General features: G+C 44.9%; 9 non-coding genes across 9 annotated transcripts; all 9 read left to right on the forward strand.

Moving 5' to 3' along the window:
* The first annotated feature begins 1,136 nt into the window (after nt 1–1,136).
* On the forward strand, nt 1,137–1,208 carry trnac-gca (transfer RNA cysteine (anticodon GCA)). The gene has a single exon. It is a non-coding gene; the product is annotated as a tRNA-Cys (tRNA).
* Nucleotides 1,209–2,684: 1,476 nt separating this feature from the next.
* Nucleotides 2,685–2,756, forward strand: trnac-gca (transfer RNA cysteine (anticodon GCA)). Its single transcript has one exon. It is a non-coding gene; the product is annotated as a tRNA-Cys (tRNA).
* A 1,476-nt stretch (nt 2,757–4,232) lies between these two features.
* On the forward strand, nt 4,233–4,304 carry trnac-gca (transfer RNA cysteine (anticodon GCA)). The gene has a single exon. It is a non-coding gene; the product is annotated as a tRNA-Cys (tRNA).
* Nucleotides 4,305–5,780: 1,476 nt separating this feature from the next.
* trnac-gca (transfer RNA cysteine (anticodon GCA)) lies at nt 5,781–5,852 on the forward strand. Its single transcript has one exon. It is a non-coding gene; the product is annotated as a tRNA-Cys (tRNA).
* A 1,476-nt stretch (nt 5,853–7,328) lies between these two features.
* On the forward strand, nt 7,329–7,400 carry trnac-gca (transfer RNA cysteine (anticodon GCA)). The gene has a single exon. It is a non-coding gene; the product is annotated as a tRNA-Cys (tRNA).
* A 1,476-nt stretch (nt 7,401–8,876) lies between these two features.
* trnac-gca (transfer RNA cysteine (anticodon GCA)) lies at nt 8,877–8,948 on the forward strand. Its single transcript has one exon. It is a non-coding gene; the product is annotated as a tRNA-Cys (tRNA).
* Nucleotides 8,949–10,424: 1,476 nt separating this feature from the next.
* On the forward strand, nt 10,425–10,496 carry trnac-gca (transfer RNA cysteine (anticodon GCA)). The gene has a single exon. It is a non-coding gene; the product is annotated as a tRNA-Cys (tRNA).
* Nucleotides 10,497–11,972: 1,476 nt separating this feature from the next.
* trnac-gca (transfer RNA cysteine (anticodon GCA)) lies at nt 11,973–12,044 on the forward strand. Its single transcript has one exon. It is a non-coding gene; the product is annotated as a tRNA-Cys (tRNA).
* A 1,467-nt stretch (nt 12,045–13,511) lies between these two features.
* On the forward strand, nt 13,512–13,583 carry trnac-gca (transfer RNA cysteine (anticodon GCA)). Its single transcript has one exon. It is a non-coding gene; the product is annotated as a tRNA-Cys (tRNA).
* Nucleotides 13,584–13,764: the final 181 nt, after the last annotated feature.

The following is a 13,764-nucleotide window of genomic DNA, read 5'->3' on the forward strand; positions in this document are numbered from 1 at the left end:
CTGTATGAAACTGAAGTCTTAGCCTGGGTTGGGTGCTCACATCTTTAGAGTGGGTGAGCTTGAACCCACAAACTTTTGACTCAGTACTGTGAGTGCTACCACTGAGCCTCAGTGGATGAATAGAGCAAGCAGACTAGGGAAGCATTGTCAGAGCGAAGCAGTGCACCAAGAAAAGTGGGAGATTTATATTGAGTTTGAAAACTTTCCACTGGCAGTGGACGAACCATCTCTTTCTCGCACAGCAGGGTTTTGTCCCCAGACGGGCATTAATCTGAAGCACAGGCCAGCGAGACCATCCCCCATATGTTAATGACCTCGTGCCGGGAATGAGGCTGTGGGCATGGATTGCGGCATTGTGAGGATTGGGTGAATATCTGGCTCGGCTTGAAAGGTGCCCCAATGAAGAAAGGCTGGACCTTGTGCGGAAAGCTCATGGTGATATCTGTTAGTTAATTTGCATTGAAGCTCATGGGACACTTGTTATCTGAGAGGGGCTGGAGCATTTGACTACACCTCAAGAGGTCCCTGGTTTGTATCCATGTTCCCTCTCATGAACTCCTATCCTATCACAATAAATCTAACCTACACATACCTTCCTCTTCACCGTGTCCATAATTATCCTGGATTGATATCGCTTTCAAGGCGAACATTTTGCCCATTTTGCCTGTGTTGTGTGTTTGGCAGAGCTGTGTAATTAATCGCACTCCCCTTCTGTTTCCCTGTTGATGGATCCCTTTCAGGAATTTCCTATTGAAAGTTACTATTGAATCTGCTTGCATCACACGTGCAGGCAGTGGATTCCAGATCACAAGAGCTCAATTTGTCAGCAAATGTTTTGTGATGTCGCCTCTTGTTCTTTTGTCAATCACCTTAAATTTGTGTCCTCTGGTTACTGATCCTTGTGCAACTGCAAACAATTTTATTTCCAATGTGAAAATCATTGATGATTTTGAAGAGCTGAAAATTTACACTGCATAAATGTTTTTGCCATTTTTGAAAGAAGGTCGAGCGACTTTTTAAAGCAACGATTAGCATGACTTCGTAATTCCTTGAATTCAGCCATTTTTTCATTTACCTTGTGGTTTTCTGCACTATGCAACATTGTATGATGAACACAAGCACATCAGCCTGTGCCTGGGGGTATAGCTCAGTGGTAGAGCATTTGACTGCAGATCAAGAGGTCCCTGGTTCAAATCCAGATGCCCCCTCAGAGTCATTCATGTTGCACAACTAATCATTCTGTGCACCTCAGTGACCATAAGCACTATTTGCCACAAGTGAATCCTTGTGGTGATGAAGGTCGATTGGAGTTTTGGTGATGGAGGCAGCGAGCAAGTGGTTGCAAACAGCAAGCTCCCACAAACGGCAGTGGGATTAATGAAAACACAATCTGCTTTGCTTGCTGGTTCAGCCCAGGACATCTCAGCTGACCTTCAATTAGTGCCGTGAGATCTTTTATGATCACCTGACAAGGCTGACAAGGCAGGCAAGGCCTCATTTTCACATATCATCTGAAAAATGGCCCCTGCAATAAGGCAGCACTTCCGTCTGTATGAAACTGAAGTCTTAGCCTGGGTTGGGTGCTCACATCTTTAGAGTGGGTGAGCTTGAACCCACAAACTTTTGACTCAGTACTGTGAGTGCTACCACTGAGCCTCAGTGGATGAATAGAGCAAGCAGAGTAGGGAAGCATTGTCAGAGTGAAGCAGTGCACCAAGAAAAGTGGGAGATTTATATTGAGTTTGAAAACTTTCCACTGGCAGTGGACGAACCATCTCTTTCTCGCACAGCAGGGTTTTGTCCCCAGACGGGCATTAATCTGAAGCACAGGCCAGCGAGACCTTCCCCCATATGTTAATGACCTCGTGCCGGGAATGAGGCTGTGGGCATGGATTGCGGCATTGTGAGGATTGGGTGAATATCTGGCTCGGCATGAAAGGTGCCCCAATGAAGAAAGGCTGGACCTTGTGCGGAAAGCTCATGGTGATATCTGTTAGTTAATTTGCATTGAAGCTCATGGGACACTTGTTATCTGAGAGGGGCTGGAGCATTTGACTACACCTCAAGAGGTCCCTGGTTTGTATCCATGTTCCCTCTCATGAACTCCTATCCTATCACAATAAATCTAACCTACACATACCTTCCTCTTCACCGTGTCCATAATTATCCTGGATTGATATCGCTTTCAAGGCGAACATTTTGCCCATTTTGCCTGTGTTGTGTGTTTGGCAGAGCTGTGTAATTAATCGCACTCCCCTTCTGTTTCCCTGTTGATGGATCCCTTTCAGGAATTTCCTATTGAAAGTTACTATTGAATCTGCTTCCATCACACGTGCAGGCAGTGGATTCCAGATCACAAGAGCTCAATTTGTCAGCAAATGTTTTGTGATGTCGCCTCTTGTTCTTTTGTCAATCACCTTAAATTTGTGTCCTCTGGTTACTGATCCTTGTGCAACTGCAAACAATTTTATTTCCAATGTGAAAATCATTGATGATTTTGAAGAGCTGAAAATTTACACTGCATAAATGTTTTTGCCATTTTTGAAAGAAGGTCGAGCGACTTTTTAAAGCAACGATTAGCATGACTTCGTAATTCCTTGAATTCAGCCATTTTTTCATTTACCTTGTGGTTTTCTGCACTATGCAACATTGTATGATGAACACAAGCACATCAGCCTGTGCCTGGGGGTATAGCTCAGTGGTAGAGCATTTGACTGCAGATCAAGAGGTCCCTGGTTCAAATCCAGATGCCCCCTCAGAGTCATTCATGTTGCACAACTAATCATTCTGTGCTCCTCAGTGACCATAAGCACTATTTGCCACAAGTGAATCCTTGTGGTGATGAAGGTCGATTGGAGTTTTGGTGATGGAGGCAGCGAGCAAGTGGTTGCAAACAGCAAGCTCCCACAAACGGCAGTGGGATTAATGAAAACACAATCTGCTTTGCTTGCTGGTTCAGCCCAGGACATCTCAGCTGACCTTCAATTAGTGCCGTGAGATCTTTTATGATCACCTGACAAGGCTGACAAGGCAGGCAAGGCCTCATTTTCACATATCATCTGAAAAATGGCCCCTGCAATAAGGCAGCACTTCCGTCTGTATGAAACTGAAGTCTTAGCCTGGGTTGGGTGCTCACATCTTTAGAGTGGGTGAGCTTGAACCCACAAACTTTTGACTCAGTACTGTGAGTGCTACCACTGAGCCTCAGTGGATGAATAGAGCAAGCAGACTAGGGAAGCATTGTCAGAGCGAAGCAGTGCACCAAGAAAAGTGGGAGATTTATATTGAGTTTGAAAACTTTCCACTGGCAGTGGACGAACCATCTCTTTCTCGCACAGCAGGGTTTTGTCCCCAGACGGGCATTAATCTGAAGCACAGGCCAGCGAGACCATCCCCCATATGTTAATGACCTCGTGCCGGGAATGAGGCTGTGGGCATGGATTGCGGCATTGTGAGGATTGGGTGAATATCTGGCTCGGCTTGAAAGGTGCCCCAATGAAGAAAGGCTGGACCTTGTGCGGAAAGCTCATGGTGATATCTGTTAGTTAATTTGCATTGAAGCTCATGGGACACTTGTTATCTGAGAGGGGCTGGAGCATTTGACTACACCTCAAGAGGTCCCTGGTTTGTATCCATGTTCCCTCTCATGAACTCCTATCCTATCACAATAAATCTAACCTACACATACCTTCCTCTTCACCGTGTCCATAATTATCCTGGATTGATATCGCTTTCAAGGCGAACATTTTTCCCATTTTGCCTGTGTTGTGTGTTTGGCAGAGCTGTGTAATTAATCGCACTCCCCTTCTGTTTCCCTGTTGATGGATCCCTTTCAGGAATTTCCTATTGAAAGTTACTATTGAATCTGCTTCCATCACACGTGCAGGCAGTGGATTCCAGATCACAAGAGCTCAATTTGTCAGCAAATGTTTTGTGATGTCGCCTCTTGTTCTTTTGTCAATCACCTTAAATTTGTGTCCTCTGGTTACTGATCCTTGTGCAACTGCAAACAATTTTATTTCCAATGTGAAAATCATTGATGATTTTGAAGAGCTGAAAATTTACACTGCATAAATGTTTTTGCCATTTTTGAAAGAAGGTCGAGCGACTTTTTAAAGCAACGATTAGCATGACTTCGTAATTCCTTGAATTCAGCCATTTTTTCATTTACCTTGTGGTTTTCTGCACTATGCAACATTGTATGATGAACACAAGCACATCAGCCTGTGCCTGGGGGTATAGCTCAGTGGTAGAGCATTTGACTGCAGATCAAGAGGTCCCTGGTTCAAATCCAGATGCCCCCTCAGAGTCATTCATGTTGCACAACTAATCATTCTGTGCTCCTCAGTGACCATAAGCACTATTTGCCACAAGTGAATCCTTGTGGTGATGAAGGTCGATTGGAGTTTTGGTGATGGAGGCAGCGAGCAAGTGGTTGCAAACAGCAAGCTCCCACAAACGGCAGTGGGATTAATGAAAACACAATCTGCTTTGCTTGCTGGTTCAGCCCAGGACATCTCAGCTGACCTTCAATTAGTGCCGTGAGATCTTTTATGATCACCTGACAAGGCTGACAAGGCAGGCAAGGCCTCATTTTCACATATCATCTGAAAAATGGCCCCTGCAATAAGGCAGCACTTCCGTCTGTATGAAACTGAAGTCTTAGCCTGGGTTGGGTGCTCACATCTTTAGAGTGGGTGAGCTTGAACCCACAAACTTTTGACTCAGTACTGTGAGTGCTACCACTGAGCCTCAGTGGATGAATAGAGCAAGCAGACTAGGGAAGCATTGTCAGAGCGAAGCAGTGCACCAAGAAAAGTGGGAGATTTATATTGAGTTTGAAAACTTTCCACTGGCAGTGGACGAACCATCTCTTTCTCGCACAGCAGGGTTTTGTCCCCAGACGGGCATTAATCTGAAGCACAGGCCAGCGAGACCATCCCCCATATGTTAATGACCTCGTGCCGGGAATGAGGCTGTGGGCATGGATTGCGGCATTGTGAGGATTGGGTGAATATCTGGCTCGGCTTGAAAGGTGCCCCAATGAAGAAAGGCTGGACCTTGTGCGGAAAGCTCATGGTGATATCTGTTAGTTAATTTGCATTGAAGCTCATGGGACACTTGTTATCTGAGAGGGGCTGGAGCATTTGACTACACCTCAAGAGGTCCCTGGTTTGTATCCATGTTCCCTCTCATGAACTCCTATCCTATCACAATAAATCTAACCTACACATACCTTCCTCTTCACCGTGTCCATAATTATCCTGGATTGATATCGCTTTCAAGGCGAACATTTTGCCCATTTTGCCTGTGTTGTGTGTTTGGCAGAGCTGTGTAATTAATCGCACTCCCCTTCTGTTTCCCTGTTGATGGATCCCTTTCAGGAATTTCCTATTGAAAGTTACTATTGAATCTGCTTCCATCACACGTGCAGGCAGTGGATTCCAGATCACAAGAGCTCAATTTGTCAGCAAATGTTTTGTGATGTCGCCTCTTGTTCTTTTGTCAATCACCTTAAATTTGTGTCCTCTGGTTACTGATCCTTGTGCAACTGCAAACAATTTTATTTCCAATGTGAAAATCATTGATGATTTTGAAGAGCTGAAAATTTACACTGCATAAATGTTTTTGCCATTTTTGAAAGAAGGTCGAGCGACTTTTTAAAGCAACGATTAGCATGACTTCGTAATTCCTTGAATTCAGCCATTTTTTCATTTACCTTGTGGTTTTCTGCACTATGCAACATTGTATGATGAACACAAGCACATCAGCCTGTGCCTGGGGGTATAGCTCAGTGGTAGAGCATTTGACTGCAGATCAAGAGGTCCCTGGTTCAAATCCAGATGCCCCCTCAGAGTCATTCATGTTGCACAACTAATCATTCTGTGCACCTCAGTGACCATAAGCACTATTTGCCACAAGTGAATCCTTGTGGTGATGAAGGTCGATTGGAGTTTTGGTGATGGAGGCAGCGAGCAAGTGGTTGCAAACAGCAAGCTCCCACAAACGGCAGTGGGATTAATGAAAACACAATCTGCTTTGCTTGCTGGTTCAGCCCAGGACATCTCAGCTGACCTTCAATTAGTGCCGTGAGATCTTTTATGATCACCTGACAAGGCTGACAAGGCAGGCAAGGCCTCATTTTCACATATCATCTGAAAAATGGCCCCTGCAATAAGGCAGCACTTCCGTCTGTATGAAACTGAAGTCTTAGCCTGGGTTGGGTGCTCACATCTTTAGAGTGGGTGAGCTTGAACCCACAAACTTTTGACTCAGTACTGTGAGTGCTACCACTGAGCCTCAGTGGATGAATAGAGCAAGCAGAGTAGGGAAGCATTGTCAGAGCGAAGCAGTGCACCAAGAAAAGTGGGAGATTTATATTGAGTTTGAAAACTTTCCACTGGCAGTGGACGAACCATCTCTTTCTCGCACAGCAGGGTTTTGTCCCCAGACGGGCATTAATCTGAAGCACAGGCCAGCGAGACCTTCCCCCATATGTTAATGACCTCGTGCCGGGAATGAGGCTGTGGGCATGGATTGCGGCATTGTGAGGATTGGGTGAATATCTGGCTCGGCATGAAAGGTGCCCCAATGAAGAAAGGCTGGACCTTGTGCGGAAAGCTCATGGTGATATCTGTTAGTTAATTTGCATTGAAGCTCATGGGACACTTGTTATCTGAGAGGGGCTGGAGCATTTGACTACACCTCAAGAGGTCCCTGGTTTGTATCCATGTTCCCTCTCATGAACTCCTATCCTATCACAATAAATCTAACCTACACATACCTTCCTCTTCACCGTGTCCATAATTATCCTGGATTGATATCGCTTTCAAGGCGAACATTTTGCCCATTTTGCCTGTGTTGTGTGTTTGGCAGAGCTGTGTAATTAATCGCACTCCCCTTCTGTTTCCCTGTTGATGGATCCCTTTCAGGAATTTCCTATTGAAAGTTACTATTGAATCTGCTTGCATCACACGTGCAGGCAGTGGATTCCAGATCACAAGAGCTCAATTTGTCAGCAAATGTTTTGTGATGTCGCCTCTTGTTCTTTTGTCAATCACCTTAAATTTGTGTCCTCTGGTTACTGATCCTTGTGCAACTGCAAACAATTTTATTTCCAATGTGAAAATCATTGATGATTTTGAAGAGCTGAAAATTTACACTGCATAAATGTTTTTGCCATTTTTGAAAGAAGGTCGAGCGACTTTTTAAAGCAACGATTAGCATGACTTCGTAATTCCTTGAATTCAGCCATTTTTTCATTTACCTTGTGGTTTTCTGCACTATGCAACATTGTATGATGAACACAAGCACATCAGCCTGTGCCTGGGGGTATAGCTCAGTGGTAGAGCATTTGACTGCAGATCAAGAGGTCCCTGGTTCAAATCCAGATGCCCCCTCAGAGTCATTCATGTTGTACAACTAATCATTCTGTGCTCCTCAGTGACCGTAAGCACTATTTGCCACAAGTGAATCCTTGTGGTGATGAAGGTCGATTGGAGTTTTGGTGATGGAGGCAGCGAGCAAGTGGTTGCAAACAGCAAGCTCCCACAAACGGCAGTGGGATTAATGAAAACACAATCTGCTTTGCTTGCTGGTTCAGCCCAGGACATCTCAGCTGACCTTCAATTAGTGCCGTGAGATCTTTTATGATCACCTGACAAGGCTGACAAGGCAGGCAAGGCCTCATTTTCACATATCATCTGAAAAATGGCCCCTGCAATAAGGCAGCACTTCCGTCTGTATGAAACTGAAGTCTTAGCCTGGGTTGGGTGCTCACATCTTTAGAGTGGGTGAGCTTGAACCCACAAACTTTTGACTCAGTACTGTGAGTGCTACCACTGAGCCTCAGTGGATGAATAGAGCAAGCAGAGTAGGGAAGCATTGTCAGAGCGAAGCAGTGCACCAAGAAAAGTGGGAGATTTATATTGAGTTTGAAAACTTTCCACTGGCAGTGGACGAACCATCTCTTTCTCGCACAGCAGGGTTTTGTCCCCAGACGGGCATTAATCTGAAGCACAGGCCAGCGAGACCTTCCCCCATATGTTAATGACCTCGTGCCGGGAATGAGGCTGTGGGCATGGATTGCGGCATTGTGAGGATTGGGTGAATATCTGGCTCGGCATGAAAGGTGCCCCAATGAAGAAAGGCTGGACCTTGTGCGGAAAGCTCATGGTGATATCTGTTAGTTAATTTGCATTGAAGCTCATGGGACACTTGTTATCTGAGAGGGGCTGGAGCATTTGACTACACCTCAAGAGGTCCCTGGTTTGTATCCATGTTCCCTCTCATGAACTCCTATCCTATCACAATAAATCTAACCTACACATACCTTCCTCTTCACCGTGTCCATAATTATCCTGGATTGATATCGCTTTCAAGGCGAACATTTTGCCCATTTTGCCTGTGTTGTGTGTTTGGCAGAGCTGTGTAATTAATCGCACTCCCCTTCTGTTTCCCTGTTGATGGATCCCTTTCAGGAATTTCCTATTGAAAGTTACTATTGAATCTGCTTGCATCACACGTGCAGGCAGTGGATTCCAGATCACAAGAGCTCAATTTGTCAGCAAATGTTTTGTGATGTCGCCTCTTGTTCTTTTGTCAATCACCTTAAATTTGTGTCCTCTGGTTACTGATCCTTGTGCAACTGCAAACAATTTTATTTCCAATGTGAAAATCATTGATGATTTTGAAGAGCTGAAAATTTACACTGCATAAATGTTTTTGCCATTTTTGAAAGAAGGTCGAGCGACTTTTTAAAGCAACGATTAGCATGACTTCGTAATTCCTTGAATTCAGCCATTTTTTCATTTACCTTGTGGTTTTCTGCACTATGCAACATTGTATGATGAACACAAGCACATCAGCCTGTGCCTGGGGGTATAGCTCAGTGGTAGAGCATTTGACTGCAGATCAAGAGGTCCCTGGTTCAAATCCAGATGCCCCCTCAGAGTCATTCATGTTGTACAACTAATCATTCTGTGCTCCTCAGTGACCGTAAGCACTATTTGCCACAAGTGAATCCTTGTGGTGATGAAGGTCGATTGGAGTTTTGGTGATGGAGGCAGCGAGCAAGTGGTTGCAAACAGCAAGCTCCCACAAACGGCAGTGGGATTAATGAAAACACAATCTGCTTTGCTTGCTGGTTCAGCCCAGGACATCTCAGCTGACCTTCAATTAGTGCCGTGAGATCTTTTATGATCACCTGACAAGGCTGACAAGGCAGGCAAGGCCTCATTTTCACATATCATCTGAAAAATGGCCCCTGCAATAAGGCAGCACTTCCGTCTGTATGAAACTGAAGTCTTAGCCTGGGTTGGGTGCTCACATCTTTAGAGTGGGTGAGCTTGAACCCACAAACTTTTGACTCAGTACTGTGAGTGCTACCACTGAGCCTCAGTGGATGAATAGAGCAAGCAGACTAGGGAAGCATTGTCAGAGCGAAGCAGTGCACCAAGAAAAGTGGGAGATTTATATTGAGTTTGAAAACTTTCCACTGGCAGTGGACGAACCATCTCTTTCTCGCACAGCAGGGTTTTGTCCCCAGACGGGCATTAATCTGAAGCACAGGCCAGCGAGACCTTCCCCCATATGTTAATGACCTCGTGCCGGGAATGAGGCTGTGGGCATGGATTGCGGCATTGTGAGGATTGGGTGAATATCTGGCTCGGCATGAAAGGTGCCCCAATGAAGAAAGGCTGGACCTTGTGCGGAAAGCTCATGGTGATATCTGTTAGTTAATTTGCATTGAAGCTCATGGGACACTTGTTATCTGAGAGGGGCTGGAGCATTTGACTACACCTCAAGAGGTCCCTGGTTTGTATCCATGTTCCCTCTCATGAACTCCTATCCTATCACAATAAATCTAACCTACACATACCTTCCTCTTCACCGTGTCCATAATTATCCTGGATTGATATCGCTTTCAAGGCGAACATTTTGCCCATTTTGCCTGTGTTGTGTGTTTGGCAGAGCTGTGTAATTAATCGCACTCCCCTTCTGTTTCCCTGTTGATGGATCCCTTTCAGGAATTTCCTATTGAAAGTTACTATTGAATCTGCTTGCATCACACGTGCAGGCAGTGGATTCCAGATCACAAGAGCTCAATTTGTCAGCAAATGTTTTGTGATGTCGCCTCTTGTTCTTTTGTCAATCACCTTAAATTTGTGTCCTCTGGTTACTGATCCTTGTGCAACTGCAAACAATTTTATTTCCAATGTGAAAATCATTGATGATTTTGAAGAGCTGAAAATTTACACTGCATAAATGTTTTTGCCATTTTTGAAAGAAGGTCGAGCGACTTTTTAAAGCAACGATTAGCATGACTTCGTAATTCCTTGAATTCAGCCATTTTTTCATTTACCTTGTGGTTTTCTGCACTATGCAACATTGTATGATGAACACAAGCACATCAGCCTGTGCCTGGGGGTATAGCTCAGTGGTAGAGCATTTGACTGCAGATCAAGAGGTCCCTGGTTCAAATCCAGGTGCCCCCTCAGAGTCATTCATGTTGTACAACTAATCATTCTGTGCTCCTCAGTGACCGTAAGCACTATTTGCCACAAGTGAATCCTTGTGGTGATGAAGGTCGATTGGAGTTTTGGTGATGGAGGCAGCGAGCAAGTGGTTGCAAACAGCAAGCTCCCACAAACGGCAGTGGGATTAATGAAAACACAATCTGCTTTGCTTGCTGGTTCAGCCCAGGACATCTCAGCTGACCTTCAATTAGTGCCGTGAGATCTTTTATGATCACCTGACAAGGCTGACAAGGCAGGCAAGGCCTCATTTTCACATATCATCTGAAAAATGGCCCCTGCAATAAGGCAGCACTTCCGTCTGTATGAAACTGAAGTCTTAGCCTGGGTTGGGTGCTCACATCTTTAGAGTGGGTGAGCTTGAACCCACAAACTTTTGACTCAGTACTGTGAGTGCTACCACTGAGCCTCAGTGGATGAATAGAGCAAGCAGACTAGGGAAGCATTGTCAGAGCGAAGCAGTGCACCAAGAAAAGTGGGAGATTTATATTGAGTTTGAAAACTTTCCACTGGCAGTGGACGAACCATCTCTTTCTCGCACAGCAGGGTTTTGTCCCCAGACGGGCATTAATCTGAAGCACAGGCCAGCGAGACCTTCCCCCATATGTTAATGACCTCGTGCCGGGAATGCGGCTGTGGGCATGGATTGCGGCATTGTGAGGATTGGGTGAATATCTGGCTCGGCATGAAAGGTGCCCCAATGAAGAAAGGCTGGACCTTGTGCGGAAAGCTCATGGTGATATCTGTTAGTTAATTTGCATTGAAGCTCATGGGACACTTGTTATCTGAGAGGGGCTGGAGCATTTGACTACACCTCAAGAGGTCCCTGGTTTGTATCCATGTTCCCTCTCATGAACTCCTATCCTATCACAATAAATCTAACCTACACATACCTTCCTCTTCACCGTGTCCATAATTATCCTGGATTGATATCGCTTTCAAGGCGAACATTTTGCCCATTTTGCCTGTGTTGTGTGTTTGGCAGAGCTGTGTAATTAATCGCACTCCCCTTCTGTTTCCCTGTTGATGGATCCCTTTCAGGAATTTCCTATTGAAAGTTACTATTGAATCTGCTTGCATCACACGTGCAGGCAGTGGATTCCAGATCACAAGAGCTCAATTTGTCAGCAAATGTTTTGTGATGTCGCCTCTTGTTCTTTTGTCAATCACCTTAAATTTGTGTCCTCTGGTTACTGATCCTTGTGCAACTGCAAACAATTTTATTTCCAATGTGAAAATCATTGATGATTTTGAAGAGCTGAAAATTTACACTGCATAAATGTTTTTGCCATTTTTGAAAGAAGGTCGAGCGACTTTTTAAAGCAACGATTAGCATGACTTCGTAATTCCTTGAATTCAGCCATTTTTTCATTTACCTTGTGGTTTTCTGCACTATGCAACATTGTATGATGAACACAAGCACATCAGCCTGTGCCTGGGGGTATAGCTCAGTGGTAGAGCATTTGACTGCAGATCAAGAGGTCCCTGGTTCAAATCCAGATGCCCCCTCAGAGTCATTCATGTTGCACAACTAATCATTCTGTGCACCTCAGTGACCGTAAGCACTATTTGCCACAAGTGAATCCTTGTGGTGATGAAGGTCGATTGGAGTTTTGGTGATGGAGGCAGCGAGCAAGTGGTTGCAAACAGCAAGCTCCCACAAACGGCAGTGGGATTAATGAAAACACAATCTGCTTTGCTTGCTGGTTCAGCCCAGGACATCTCAGCTGACCTTCAATTAGTGCCGTGAGATCTTTTATGATCACCTGACAAGGCAGGCAAGGCCTCATTTTCACATATCATCTGAAAAATGGCCCCTGCAATAAGGCAGCACTTCCGTCTGTATGAAACTGAAGTCTTAGCCTGGGTTGGGTGCTCACATCTTTAGAGTGGGTGAGCTTGAACCCACAAACTTTTGACTCAGTACTGTGAGTGCTACCACTGAGCCTCAGTGGATGAATAGAGCAAGCAGACTAGGGAAGCATTGTCAGAGCGAAGCAGTGCACCAAGAAAAGTGGGAGATTTATATTGAGTTTGAAAACTTTCCACTGGCAGTGGACGAACCATCTCTTTCTCGCACAGCAGGGTTTTGTCCCCAGACGGGCATTAATCTGAAGCACAGGCCAGCGAGACCTTCCCCCATATGTTAATGACCTCGTGCCGGGAATGCGGCTGTGGGCATGGATTGCGGCATTGTGAGGATTGGGTGAATATCTGGCTCGGCATGAAAGGTGCCCCAATGAAGAAAGGCTGGACCTTGTGCGGAAAGCTCATGGTGATATCTGTTAGTTAATTTGCATTGAAGCTCATGGGACACTTGTTATCTGAGAGGGGCTGGAGCATTTGACTACACCTCAAGAGGTCCCTGGTTTGTATCCATGTTCCCTCTCATGAACTCCTATCCTATCACAATAAATCTAACCTACACATACCTTCCTCTTCACCGTGTCCATAATTATCCTGGATTGATATCGCTTTCAAGGCGAACATTTTGCCCATTTTGCCTGTGTTGTGTGTTTGGCAGAGCTGTGTAATTAATCGCACTCCCCTTCTGTTTCCCTGTTGATGGATCCCTTTCAGGAATTTCCTATTGAAAGTTACTATTGAATCTGCTTGCATCACACGTGCAGGCAGTGGATTCCAGATCACAAGAGCTCAATTTGTCAGCAAATGTTTTGTGATGTCGCCTCTTGTTCTTTTGTCAATCACCTTAAATTTGTGTCCTCTGGTTACTGATCCTTGTGCAACTGCAAACAATTTTATTTCCAATGTGAAAATCATTGATGATTTTGAAGAGCTGAAAATTTACACTGCATAAATGTTTTTGCCATTTTTGAAAGAAGGTCGAGCGACTTTTTAAAGCAACGATTAGCATGACTTCGTAATTCCTTGAATTCAGCCATTTTTTCATTTACCTTGTGGTTTTCTGCACTATGCAACATTGTATGATGAACACAAGCACATCAGCCTGTGCCTGGGGGTATAGCTCAGTGGTAGAGCATTTGACTGCAGATCAAGAGGTCCCTGGTTCAAATCCAGATGCCCCCTCAGAGTCATTCATGTTGCACAACTAATCATTCTGTGCACCTCAGTGACCGTAAGCACTATTTGCCACAAGTGAATCCTTGTGGTGATGAAGGTCGATTGGAGTTTTGGTGATGGAGGCAGCGAGCAAGTGGTTGCAAACAGCAAGCTCCCACAAACGGCAGTGGGATTAATGAAAACACAA

The sequence above is a fragment of the Pristiophorus japonicus genome, chromosome 21 (genome assembly GCF_044704955.1).
Source record: "Pristiophorus japonicus isolate sPriJap1 chromosome 21, sPriJap1.hap1, whole genome shotgun sequence".
Taxonomy (NCBI): Eukaryota; Metazoa; Chordata; class Chondrichthyes; family Pristiophoridae; genus Pristiophorus; species Pristiophorus japonicus.